This window comes from Lepisosteus platostomus, chromosome 19 (genome assembly GCF_059453375.1).
Source record: "Lepisosteus platostomus isolate fLepPlt1 chromosome 19, fLepPlt1.hap1, whole genome shotgun sequence".
NCBI classification, from domain to species: Eukaryota; Metazoa; Chordata; class Actinopteri; order Semionotiformes; family Lepisosteidae; genus Lepisosteus; species Lepisosteus platostomus.
In genome coordinates, this window is record NC_142629.1 from 1,786,468 (window position 1) to 1,799,727 (window position 13,260).

The window sequence follows — 13,260 nt, forward strand, 5'->3', positions numbered from 1 at the left end:
GTCCCGGCCTGGAATGAAACCCCGACCCAAGAGAGGTCAGGCCACGGTGCAAAAACTGATCCCCCCCAACACACACGCTGCATTTCTGTCCTCGTTTTCCATTTCTGTGTGAGATAAAGGTTTTTCATGAGTGTAGTAGCCGTCAGTTGCACACACACACACAAAGTGAGGGTTTGGCCTTCTAGACCAGACGCAGGCGTCGAGGCTTGGAATTGAATATGGCGATAATCTCGTCACTTTCCCGAGAGTCGGCAAATTCCCGTTCAAATGATCCGGTCTCTCATGTGCGGACTTTCTTTAGCTAAAGAAAAGCTGCAAGAGCTCATTTTCACCTGTTGCTTGTTCTAAGTATTCTAAGTAGTTTTAAGTATTTCATATGCCGGCTTTTAGATTGTTCAGTATTTTTACGGGTTACTCTGAATATTTTATTGCAAAACACAATGAGCACAACGCAAAACGCAAGATTCAAAATCCGTCCGAAATATTATATTTAAAATACCATGCAGGGTTTACCTTGAGCTCCGTGAAGTTGCCCCCCCTACAGACAGCACAAACGATGAAACCCACCTCATTCGTTAGTGCTGCGTTTGTGCTGCTTTCCTTCCCGAGATATAGCGCCTTGTTTTTTCGGGTTCTTTGGATGTATAATAGCCCTGTAAACGTCGTTCACTTAAAAATACTGCAGGGCATTTAGAGGCGATATAGTTATCTGTAAAATGCACACTCGCATCTATCCGTCAATACTACTTTAATGTTATTCATGCATTCCAAAACGTGTAATTTGTTTGCAGTAGAAACTTTAGAACCTCTTCGTGCTCAACTCCTATAGGTCAAGCATGCATCTCCTTAAAACCCAAGATGCCTGTAGCATCTCATGTGTCTTATTTGTTTCGGGACTGGTCTGGTCATCTACACGCGACTTCTTGAAAAACGTTGACATATGCATTTGTTTTTGCCATGTTGGCTCATAAACCAAAAACCGAGCGCTAGATAGCTCTAAGAGCGTCTGACGACAACGACAGCCACTTAGGCTACGGCTACGCATGCACCGCCCCCCACTACATTTACACAATTTTCTTATTAGTAACAAGTAATAGGTTTATTCCAGGATGAAAAGAGAAGAGAGAAAAACACAACGTTTCGGCTGCGAAGCCTTCTTCAGGTGTGTGGCGGTTCTCTCCCGCATGCACGCCGACATTCGCTGCCTTGCCTGCCTCTCCCGCTCTCTCTCTCTCCTTTCATCAGGCAGGAAGATAAAATAATTACAGTGGGGCTCATCACGGGGATCGGATCGCAATATTGATGCCCAACTCCCCCGGGGCTGACAAATGATTTGAGCTGCAGGGAGGGCGGCCGGTCGTGAGTCCTGATTTGTGAAGGGTGCCGCTTGATTTGCTCCTGGAAGCCAAGTCATTGTTCACAAATCTACACGAGAGCCGAAGATAATTACCGCCTGCTTGAGGGCCAGAGTCCGGAGCTCAGCCACTCCGCACAAGCACACCCTCCTCTCCATCGGCAGTGATAACTGCAATGCTGTGCCCATTGCTGGGAAAATAAAGCTTCTCTCAACACACGCTGGAACCTGACTTTGAAAGCATACAGTTCCGCGTAGACTACACTGCAAAGTTTTATTGGACAGCTTTAATTCCTATCACGGAGCAATCTCCCGACTCTTGAGATCTAAAAGCAGCAACGGTGGCTCGGCTGAGCTGCTGCAATACCACCCGTGCCCACCAGGGGGAAGTCCTGCAACAACAGCATCATCGGATAGCGGCAAACAGGACCTGAGCAGAACAGGTGCATCGCAGGAGACCACGACTCCAAAAGCAGGTGGATTCTACCAAAGACAGGTACAGGCGAGAGCGGTCCCAAGGACTGGAAGGAGAACAGAAGTGTCCCACTGGAACAGGGTGTGCCGGCCCCACAGCCTCCTCTCCAACTGTCCCTATTGGCTGGCCTTGCCGCCACAATGACAAGCCAATGGACGATGCCTTTAAGGGCTGCGCAGCGTTTTAGGCAGTTTTGCAAAGTGATAACTAACAAATCCAATCAAAATAACCACCCCTGTATTGGGACGGAACGTTAAACCAGACAGCAATGTGGTAATAAACTAAAATAAGTGAAAAAGTGCTGTTCCTCCCTCCTCCCCCATCATCTTTGTATGTCAAATCCCCGCACATCTGAAGAGCAAATAAGCAGAAAACCAAAGCGCTCTCATCTCCCAGCTATTCTTTTTTGCCTTTCTAAGCAGGCGGGCACCCTGGTCTCACGTCTAGAACAATTTCACCTCCCAATTTGCGGGAGAGCCGATTTGCTTGTGGGGTGAAGCAGGGTACGATTTCCTAACGTGGAGTCACGAGAGAACGCCTCGTTGCATACCGAGAGAGAGCTCCACAGGCGAGAGAAGAGCAGTGCTGACCTGCCAGGCCAATTCTGTCCAGTTACCAGCCTGGCTCAACAGTCCTTGCACACGAATAGCGCAAGGGCTCCGCAGAACAGGTCATGAGGAAGATCCTGGGCTTACTGTACATATGCTTTCGCACAGGGGCGAAGGGGACTACAGCCGGGTCACGTGTGACATCGGCCGACTGCTTGACTGGGGCTTCATCTGGCCACCGGTGACTCGGACTGCTCTCGGCCACACTGCTCTGGGGCAGCCCTGCCAGCTCCATGTCCTGCGCTGCTGGGAAAACACAGGCTCTCCACCCACTACAAAATAACAGCCAAACTGCAGATATATATATACATACACACACGCACAAGAGGAAACAAAGAGCGGGCTATTCACTGGAAAACACCTGCGTCAATAAAGGCAGAGAAAACACTCCAGCCATCGGCTTTGATTCAGAGCCTTACAGCAACCACTTCCCCCAGCACTTCCCCAGTGCTATGACCACCAGCGCCATCTGCTGGTCTGGCTGCAAACTGACGCAGTCAGTGGGACAGGAGAAGGGGTACAAACGGAAGTAGGTCATTCGGACCGTGTAGTTTGTGTGTCTGCTGGCAGCCGATTCATTCTCATCCAGCTGTTTCCTGAAATACGCCAGGCTTGTCAGCTTCGACACCTAGGAAACCCACTACGTGCTTCTCTGCTGAAGTATTTAAATCTTTAATGAGGAAAATGTGTTTTACTAATTACAGAAGACCATACCCAGGGTTCCATTTTTGCCACAGGGGAATTGACTTGTCAAAGTTGCCTTCTCAATTCTGGAATTGTAAAGTTGGTGGAAGTTCCCTTGTTTGACACACTCGGAGCAAACACAGTAACAACTCTTAAGTTTTGACAGCTGCAGGAACGAATCGAAGAATATGTTTCCTTCTACCCAAACTGCAGCCATAACAGCCCCGCTGTAAAGTGGGCTAGGCACTAAGGGTGCTGTGTTTGCTTTTTCACAGATCAAGAGCTATTAATGTTTCAGCACTTTTCATACCAATTCCGGCACCCTCTCGGCCCCGAGGTCATGCAGTCTGGGGCGAGGAGCGCAGAACGAGCGCTGCCTGCACTCCGCTGACCGGCCCCCAGTGCCCACCCTTGCCAGCAGCCTCTCTCTGGTGAGGAGCGCATTGCTGACGGGCTGTGATGTCACTGGGACAAGCCTGGGCTCGCCCGCAGAGCCCTCCTGAAGCCTGAGCACGCAATGAATTTCTTCACTAAAGCCCTTTAACAATGGCAGGCCGGCTTGTCAACAGAGCACGAAAATTACAGCTCTGGTAATTTTGGAACAGCCTGGGTCAAGCCCCTAAAGGAGGAGATGACAATCACAAATGGAACACGAAGCAAATGTTATCAGGCAGTAAAATGGCATGAACTCCCACAAAGACTGCTGACCTCAAATGAAATCCCATTTCCTCATTCATCACTTATGACAGCTCACTCTCCTTGCATCTCTTAAAAGCGCCATGAATCGTTTTATCACCAAAACGTTATACACCTACACTTGTGTTTGAATTTCAGTTACAACACATGCAGATACCAAGCCTCAGACGCAGATATGTGTGATTTCTGTTACAGCTTGCATTTGTTTCAGCTGCAGCACCAAATTAATTGCACGATAAATGTGATAAAAATAATTCATCGCCGTCGTAGTTTTCTACTTATTAAAAGCAATGTGGCACGCGCCACACACGCGCACATTACTTCCAACAAAAACATGAAACATCCCAATGCCATTTGAGATGACTCTGACATCTGTTGATTACCAGTGTAGTCCAGGGTGGGGAGGGCCTGGGTGTTGCTTATCCGTTTATACTAACGATTCTCGGTTAGTTTTATTAATTTCTGTACCTAGCGGCTGTATAAAAGACACAACAAACTGCAACCTCCCAATCTTTCCAACATACTCCGTTAAATTATCCTGAAAGGCAGAAGGATTAGCAAAGGCGAGGCTGCAGTTTTCCAAGCAGGTTTCCCTTGCAGGAGCTGTATTCCACCTGTGCACCTTCACCATGAGGGAGGGCCGTTATGCTCACTGGTGTCAGGGACGGTTCACAGGGTTAAAACGAGCAACAGGAGATGCAAGTCTGCTGCTCAGTGCAGTAAAAATGTCCAATTTCAGGGGATAAGTCTAACGGCATGAAAGAACGTATCCAACGCCAGCTATGGACTGAGGACTATGCTGCTTGTAGGAACTCTGGTGAAAGGGAATCGTATCGCACAGGTCTTCTGTGCCACAGTGTGATTTTTACCCAGATCAGGAATGGACCTGGCCTAGACCTATCCCTGCACTTGAGCCGCAGCCCCCCAGAAGAACAGAACTCGCAAAAAAGTGACCGACGCAGTCGATTTACAGTCTGCACGAAGAGGTTTAACGGGTTACAGCTCTATTGACAGGAAGACCAGAAACGGAAGAGTGAGAAGATTCACCAGGTCCCCAGACTCCGGTCCCAGACACGTCTCCAGACTGATGAGAGGAGGGTGTTCACAGGTGAAGTACAGCAGACGGAGGCGGCAATGCCACACTAGGCCTCACACAGAACCTCATTTTATTTTCGGTGCTCCGACCCCCCCCCCCCGAGACGGCCAGGCTCACGTCGAGAAACAGAAACAGCAACCGTATTGCAGAGATCCCTACCCTCTTCCCTGCGGCCCCCCTTTGTCATGTTAAAAAAAGGGTTCAAGGAAATCAGATGGCCAGCGCCTACGGAAACAGGGATACAGAATAGGGGGTATGGCACCTTCACAAATCAGAAGTGCATTTTGAGCGTTCGCCCTTCATTTCCAACTACTCGATCACATTTCTGGCATGTGCATTGCACACAGCCACCCAAGGCTATGAACACAAGCTCCTCCTCGTGGCTTGGTTCATTACGCCATCTTAAATCCCTCTCGGAAACGATGTGGGAATGATTCCAGAGATCCCGGAAATACAAACTTTTCAAAGGAGCGGAGGGGAGACTGGAGTGAGAGACTTACTGGGGTACGCTCCAGGGGACTGTCCAGTGTCACACCAGGTCTCATCATCACACCGACACGAGAGACGACATCAGAACCAGCGGCTGATGTTTGTTTTTGACGTCTGTATCTCTTCAAGTAGGCACACAGGCCTGCAGAGAAGACACCGCTGCTTCGGCCACTCGCTCGCCCGCGAGCCTCCCCCTGCTCTTCAAATGCAGCTGGAGCAATTCAAGGTGGCCATCATACGGTGTCTCTCCATTCAGCGGCATACATGAATATAAATGAACTCGTAAACGCTGCCAAACACTCATTCAGAAACTTATCTCAGGTTTCAAAACCAGCGCCTATTGTGAAACCTCTGCCTGCTGACTATCGGGCCAGTTCTCCTCATGCCACACGGCCCTTTTAATTCGGCAGCAGGTGGAGAAAAATGGCAGTAACAGGGATACTCGGCCGGGTCTATTTACGAAGGGCATGTAAAGCACATCTGGATTAGGAGATGAGAAAGGGTCCTGTGGATTCATTATCCAGGAAGAGTGGAGCGACCTCTCTTAAATCACAGCTTCAGAGCACTTACTGCAGGCTGAAGAAGGAAGACGTATGATCTCTGTTTGCATTCTGACTGGAGAGGGATGGGTCTGTCCAGGAATAAAGAGAAACTGGTTTTCCCCTTCCCTCGTGTCAGTTTAACATTAATGCATGATTTGCTGAATGACTGTCAGGTTGTAAAAATGTAGCCTAGCAGCAAATGTTTACCATTTTTAATTACATCTTTTATTAACACCTCTCACTAACAAGCCCACTTCCCAGTTTGCAGATCTACATAAGTGGGGGGGGGTGGGGGGGGAGGGCAATGTAGGGTGGTTTAAGGACAGACAAACTAGAACTTTTTTAAATTCAGACCATTTCTCAAAAGCACAGGTTGAGCTGAGTTTCTGAGGGGAACTGTTCATTTAAACTCCCCTCGAGTACCAAGAACTTCTAGAGTAAACAAAAGGTTACAGAGGGGTCACACAGAAGCAATATTCAGGGATAATTTAAGGTCTCAAGAAAAAAAAAAAAGAGTCACACTTCCAACAAGCAACAAGCAACTGGCATTTGCTAAAAGGCTGTGCAGGTCAATGCTGCTGTAACTCCCGCGGAGACGCGCCTGGCTCAGGTCAGGGCTTGAAATGAAGATCTGCCAGCAGCCCCTGCCGACACAACCGCTTGAGGAACAGGACGGGCCGTTTCAGGACCGGGGGCTGCACCGACTGGCCGCTCACATCCCGCACACCGCAGCCAGAAGGGTTAAACTCGGGGGCCCAGCGAGGCAGCGGCGCTCAGCCTCTCCAGCGTGATTACTCGCCGAGTAATCAGTGACAGATTACAAGTGGGGCCACCCTCGCCTGGCTTGAAGGAGGAGGGAAACCGGGAGAAAATGGAGGCAAAACATTACCCACCCACCCACACCCTGCCCTCCCTCAGCAGAACACACACACACACTCAGAGTCTGCGCACACAGTCCAGCAGTCTCTCTTTGTGCCCCTGAAAGCAAGCAGAAAGGGCATGTGGCGCAGCCCTCCTTCTTGGTCTCAGCGTTTCCTTTTCTTCTTTGGCCCTGTCCTCCTGCTTTTTGTTTGGTGTGTCTTGGTCTTTGAGTAGACCGGTGCGTGTGCGGTGCGTGTGCGGTGCGTGTGCGGTGCGTGTGCGGTGCGTGTGCGGTGCGTGTGCGGTGCGTGTGCGGTGCGTGTGCGGTGCGTGTGCGGTGCGTGTGCGGTGCGTGTGCGGTGCGTGTGCGGTGCGTGTGCGATTAGATCCAGTCCCTCCAGAGATTCCTGGTGGGGTTATAGTGTAACCAATCCCCAAAAACCCCCAGCTCCATCTGGGAAGAAAGAGTCACGTCAAGGGGGGGATCCCAGATTGCAAAATCGCTGTGTCCTGACCCCAGAAATCTTGCCCGGTAACCTGTACGCTGTAAATCTCTGACTATACTTGCCAAGACTTGGAAAAGAAAAAAAAATCTCCTGCATCACAGCGACCCGACTTCTCCTTCCAAGCCCAGTAAGCTGGAGACAACCAGCAGCTCCCTGCTCATCCCCCCGAGCTCCACAGCCAGTCCGACTGGGACCCGGAGCCACAGAGCAAGACAACTGGAAAGATGGACAGGGAGACAGAAAGATGAGTTTACAGCTTTTCCCGTCTATGGAAACTGTAGTGTGAGGAGGGTTCATTTCATCACTGTCTAGTACTTTTCAGCCCCACAGATCGTTTTATTTGACAAAAAGGATTGTTTTTCAGCATCTGGGAACCAATTTGTGAGAACTGGTAGTCTACTGGAACAGTATCAGTAAAGCGTAAAAAGGAACAGCACCAGCAGCAGCAAAACAGATCCACAATTCAACAACATCATTTCACTTTAGCAGAGAAAAACCCATTACCGAATCCTGTCCCTGATTTGATGCACATCCTGTCTTTGGATGAAAATGCTTTTGGGCTTCTTGAGGACTGTGTTCTCCATCTGAGAACACTCAGGGGTTATTACGGTCATGAAGGTAGCAGATGGGATTGAAACCTCTTCAGTTGATAGTGTCATGGCACTGGGAAGCCAGCAGGGGGAAGTGTGATGTCTGTCTCCTTCAATTTATGTTTTTATTATATAACAATTGAAAATTATAAATGGTCGTATAAAGAAGTCTAAAGTTTGGTCGTTCCACTTGTCAAAACGGACCCTCCTCGCAACAGAAACTGACAGTGAGCTCATTTTAACATGTTAACAGGGACAGTTTACAATTAATACTGCAATGTACAGCCATTAACAGCTACCAGTGCAGCACAAAGAACCCCAGCACACTTTGGGAAAGATACAGAAGCAGCTTTAGAAAGATGGAGAAATTATTAAATATGATCTCACTAAACTGAAGAGCAAAGCTATAGTGCATCACCCTCTTCTGGTCTTTCAGCTTATGAACGGATAACATCCCCACAGTATTCCATAAGAGAAGGATATTTTTATATCGGTTCTTTCACTGTGGGGCGGGACCGATAACTGAGAACCTAGCGTGTCCTCCTCAAGAGAGTGTAACTTCTACCTGCCCTAGTGATGGACAGAGAGCGCGGAGCAGGGAAAGCCAGAGACCGCACAGCGCAGGAATAATCCGATCCCAATCCAGCCATTTCCTCAGCGACTCCTCTCCCAGGACTCAACCCCCCTGTACCCCGTGCAAATTACAGCCAATTTTAGGGAAAATTACAGTTGTCTTAATCAAGTTCCATCCAGCTCATGAGCCTTCCCGGTTTTTAATTTCACAGTAATTGCCACTAATGAGTTTAACCTTTTGAGAGCTGAGTTTCGGTTTCAGGTTTCTCCCCAGCTCCACACAACCCCTGCCCCCCCCCCCGCTCCCTCCTCCCTGTCTGTCACACACGCGGGTGACATGCACAATCGCGCACACACACACAGCCCCACTCTGCGGGCAAAGCCCTCGTCTACCTCCTGCACTGTCATTACAACAGCGGTCCTGGACACAGCACAGCAGAGGAATGGACCGAGAGGGAGAAGGTCCAGAAAGTCACTCCTCTGCTCCCGGATAAATCATAAATCCGAGAGCAGAGGTACTCTCTAGGCACTCACAGGTTTCACAATACCATGTCACTTAATTCTATTAATATTTCCTTGCATTAATATAGTGCTCCGCTTCCCCAATGTACTTCACACACAGGAAGGGACCCCCTGTATCTGCTGTTGAAATTTCTCAGTCCAGAAGCTAATGGTCAAAATTAAATAAATCACCAATCCAATTGAGGGTGGACTTTAGGAAGGCCGGTCTTTAACCGGGTCAAATTTACACATCCCTGCACTTTGCACACAGATGGCAAAAACAAGTCTATCAAAATGAGGATGCAATCATCATTAATAAGCCCTTAAACAGTTTTCTTAAGGCTCGCGCCAAACTTGGTTTTTCTCTCTGCCAAGACACAGAGAGGATTCTCTCAGCAAGCTGCCCCATCTCTAAGCTCGAGGCCTTCACAGGAAAACATTTCCACAGACACTAACAGATTAACATTTCAACTGTGCAGATTCCCCCTTTTTCGTTCTGCGTCATGTTTTTCTTTGGTAGTGGAGCGTTGTAGCAGTACTCGCACGTAAACAACCCCAATTGTGGAAATGAGGCTTCCCCTGATCTTCAAAACAGAATCAAAACGGAAGACACTTTATACACAGAGTTGTGGGAGTGTGGAGCACGCCTCCCAGTCACAATGTCAAAGCTAAAACCCTGCCCTGGTTTATCAACTGGATGATATCCTGGGATCAATTAGCTACTGAAAACCAAATCAGTAAAATGGACCGAATGGCCTGCTCGTTTGTAACCTTTCAACACTTACACGTCGTTACACAAAGTGAAAACAACGTGGTTACACTCATTGTGAGCACCTCACCTTGCTCTTATATAGTGCTTTGTACCCCAAAGGATCCCTGAGAGAATGCAATGGGCCATCCAAATAAAGTGTAATAAGGTGGGCTAATACCCTTAGGAACTATCTGGATTTGTTAACAGGTTCTGTTATTTTTATATTATAGGTAATTACTGTGATATTTTCATGCTTTAGTTTCTCTTTGTTCTCTACATTTTGCATCTACCTCTTACCAAGCATCCTTTAACAAAAACCCAGCATTCAGCTGTAAATCTCCCCCCCGATAACAACCAATTAATTAACAAAATCCTTCCTGAGAATCTCGTTCTGCATGCATTTTGCTTAGAGATGAGGCGAGTTCAGAGGGCAGGCTGACTTTTTTAGGGATTTTCAAGACCCTAGTGTGGGTCTCCTCTCCAAACTCCAGGGCAAAAGAAACCTTTAATTAGAGTAGTGGAAATTGAGGGGTGTTTAATACCACTTGATTAGTTCAGAAGGAAATCCTCTAATTAACTCCTTTAATTAATTCAGCCCCCTCCCCCTCACTCACTATGCTCATTCATTTCTGGACGGAAAGCAGAGAGAGAGAGGATATGCCTTTGCTGAAAGACATAGATAGAAGATTAAGATGTAAAGAAAATATCCAAATGTGTTTGCACAATGAAATCCTTCACATCACAAAAGCCTCCTTCGGAAAACATGAAAATGACCCCTGACCCCGAGCACGTTCCCTTTGCTCCAGGAGAAAGGGGAGCCCGTCCCGGTTCTGGGCCCGGTGGCTCCAACCACATCTCGCTGGTCCTGCCCTGTTCTTTCCTAACGAAGTAAATACGTTCTCGGGGCCTGTACTGGCAGCTTGTTTACTATCACCGCCAGAAGCGCAGAGCACAATGAGGAGGTTTTAATGAGGTCTCCAGCGTCTCGCCGCGCGGCGGTCTAGCGCTAATCCAGGCCGGGCAGTGTGGGCACGCAGCGTTTGGGGGCTGTCACCGAGCCCGGTGGGGGCACCGCTGGTCCCGGGTTAGAATTCACTCGGCTTTCTGGCCACCTGGGCCAACGCAAGGCGCCGAGGAAGCGCCCCATGAAATTGAAAACCAGGGAAAAAAAGCAGCCATGAGAAACGGTAAAGCATTGAACATTAATGACCATTCCTGCCCCCCCCCCGTCACAGACAAATCTCCATCAATCGCCATGGTTACACTGGCCATCCAGAATCTGCGAATTCCTTCAGCACAACTGCAGCAAAAGTGAGAAGAAAATTCATTTTAAGCAGATTAACACAATCCTACACACGATCACATCCCTTCAGGTGCCTCAGCCCATTCGTGACGGATTCAGACTCAGTAAATGCAGCAGGCTTTGTCAGCTCTAAAGGAGCGAGCTTTTACCACGATGAACCTTGAGGAAATGATACAAGACACCACTAATTGGAAGGCCGGTAATGAAATGCTTTTTTTTAAAAAAAAAGAAGCAAATATTCTTTAAAAAAATACCACCATTATCTTGCGCGCGACCTTCCCCAACGTGTCCAAGGTCGACTGGCAGCGCTGGCGATTGTATCCCAGAATGAAGGTCTGAAAACAAACTTTATAGGCGCCGCAGCCAGCGTTCCTGAGTTTATAGGTACAGCCTCATAAAATCACAATATTTGCATAAAAAGGGAGAACCTTGGAGAGCCTGAATGTGGGAGAAGAGGTTACGATGCACCTTTAACCCAGCCTACACCCTGTGTGCACATCAAAGACATGAAAAGGATGGAACAAAACGTCGCTGGAAACGTGCACAAAGGGGCCCTGCGGCAGACAGCACCCAGCCGAGTGGGGTCAGGAGGCCCGTGTCCACAGCGACCGCCCTTTTTAAACCCGAGGCCGGGCTGCGGCGGTTTGAACCTGAGCAAGCGAGGAGCACCGGGCTCCGGAATCCCAGCTCCTGCCGGGAGCGCGGGTCACATGATCTCACGGCACCCAGCCCCCCGTCAGGCTGTGGGGGTTTCTGCGAAGACGGCGCGCGCGCAGGGCTCTGCACCGGTGCACTCCGGGCCCTGGAGACGAGAAGGCCCTGTTCACTCCCGAGCGCTCACGGTCCCCTGCCGGGGCTCGGTCCCTGGTGCGCGGCGCACAGCACTGCTCCCCAGCCGGCCACAAGCCTGGCTAAACCACAGCACTGGGTCTCCCCCCGCAGGGGAACTGCGCACCACCTCGAGGGAGTTTCAAGGGAGTGAGCTCACCTGCTGCAAAGGGGCTCAGTGCCACTGCAATCAGTCCTGAACAAAGGATCCTTTTAAACAGTCAAACATACATGCAAAACTCCCAGGGAAGTGGTGGTGGGGAAGTTTTCCGGTTAAGATGAGCTCAAGGATTCATTCTGTTTCCGAAGCCAACTGGATCTTGTAGTGCTGGACCCACATATAATCCTAGCACTGGCTTCCCCTAGACTGTAATTCATTAGCATTTCTCCAGTTGACAAAAAATAGCATCACAGATTGTTTTTAGTGGGTGGTATTCGCTGATCCTCGTACACTGAGGACAGGGAAAGATGTGTGATGAGCACAGGCGAGGAGAAAACTGGATCAGTGGACTCTGACCCGATCAGGACTGAAAACTTGCTGAAACCTGCCGTCATGCCGATTGGCCTTCGGTGCCCTCCTGCTGCTGGCTGGCTGGCTGGCTGGCTTTGGCAGCCATCACGCTGACTGGGGCAATTGGTCCAGTAAGAGGAATCCCAGTCACAGGTGCCCGTTCCATCACGGAGCAGACAGAGTCAGCCCAAGCGTGGTACAGCTCCCTGGAACAACAGGGGCCTGCCCAGTCAAAAAACATCCACGACTCGGAGTTAAGTCGCATACCGAGGTATGAATGCAATTTCAGGAATCTTGCTCCCAGGTTTGATAGGCCTTAAAGATGGAGTGGAGCATTACAGAACAGTGCACACTGCAGGTGAACCCATCCGGAGGTGAAAGAGGAATCCACAGGTCAGGATGCCTTGAGATTCCCTGCAGTGCCAGGAGGAGGCCGGTCCCTCTGACCGTGTTGGGACAATACTACTGGGGCGAACAGCTGGCTCCTTTTGCAACAGTACCTCCAGCATCGTTAGCACGAGTCTTGCCCTCTACTCCTAGTACCCCATCTCTAAATAACCTTTGGTCTTATAAGCCTTACAAACTCAGGGGACACTAGGCAGCTACCGATAACTAGCATGGTCTTGGGTTACAGAAAGTGCCACCAGTTTCCCAGTTATCATTGAGGGTGGTACAAGGATTCCGAGTCTCAGAACCACAGTCTGTACAGGACACTGGCGAAAACAAACCTCTTTCTTGCTGTCAAATGGCATTTATGCAGATTTCAAGCAGCAACTGTACACCGGGGGTCTTCCAACAGATGACGCCATCAAAACCGAACGCTGAACCCGAAACTACAAAGCAACTGCAGAAAGAGTCTTCTGGCTTTTGAACCAACCCGAGTTGTCAAGTA

At 49.3% G+C, this 13,260-nt stretch overlaps 1 protein-coding gene across 8 annotated transcripts in view; it reads right to left on the reverse strand.

The window, feature by feature from the left end:
- aanat2 (aralkylamine N-acetyltransferase 2) overlaps positions 1–13,260 on the reverse strand; it is a 40,838-nt gene that overhangs the window by 12,059 nt on the left and 15,519 nt on the right. The window lies entirely within an intron of this gene.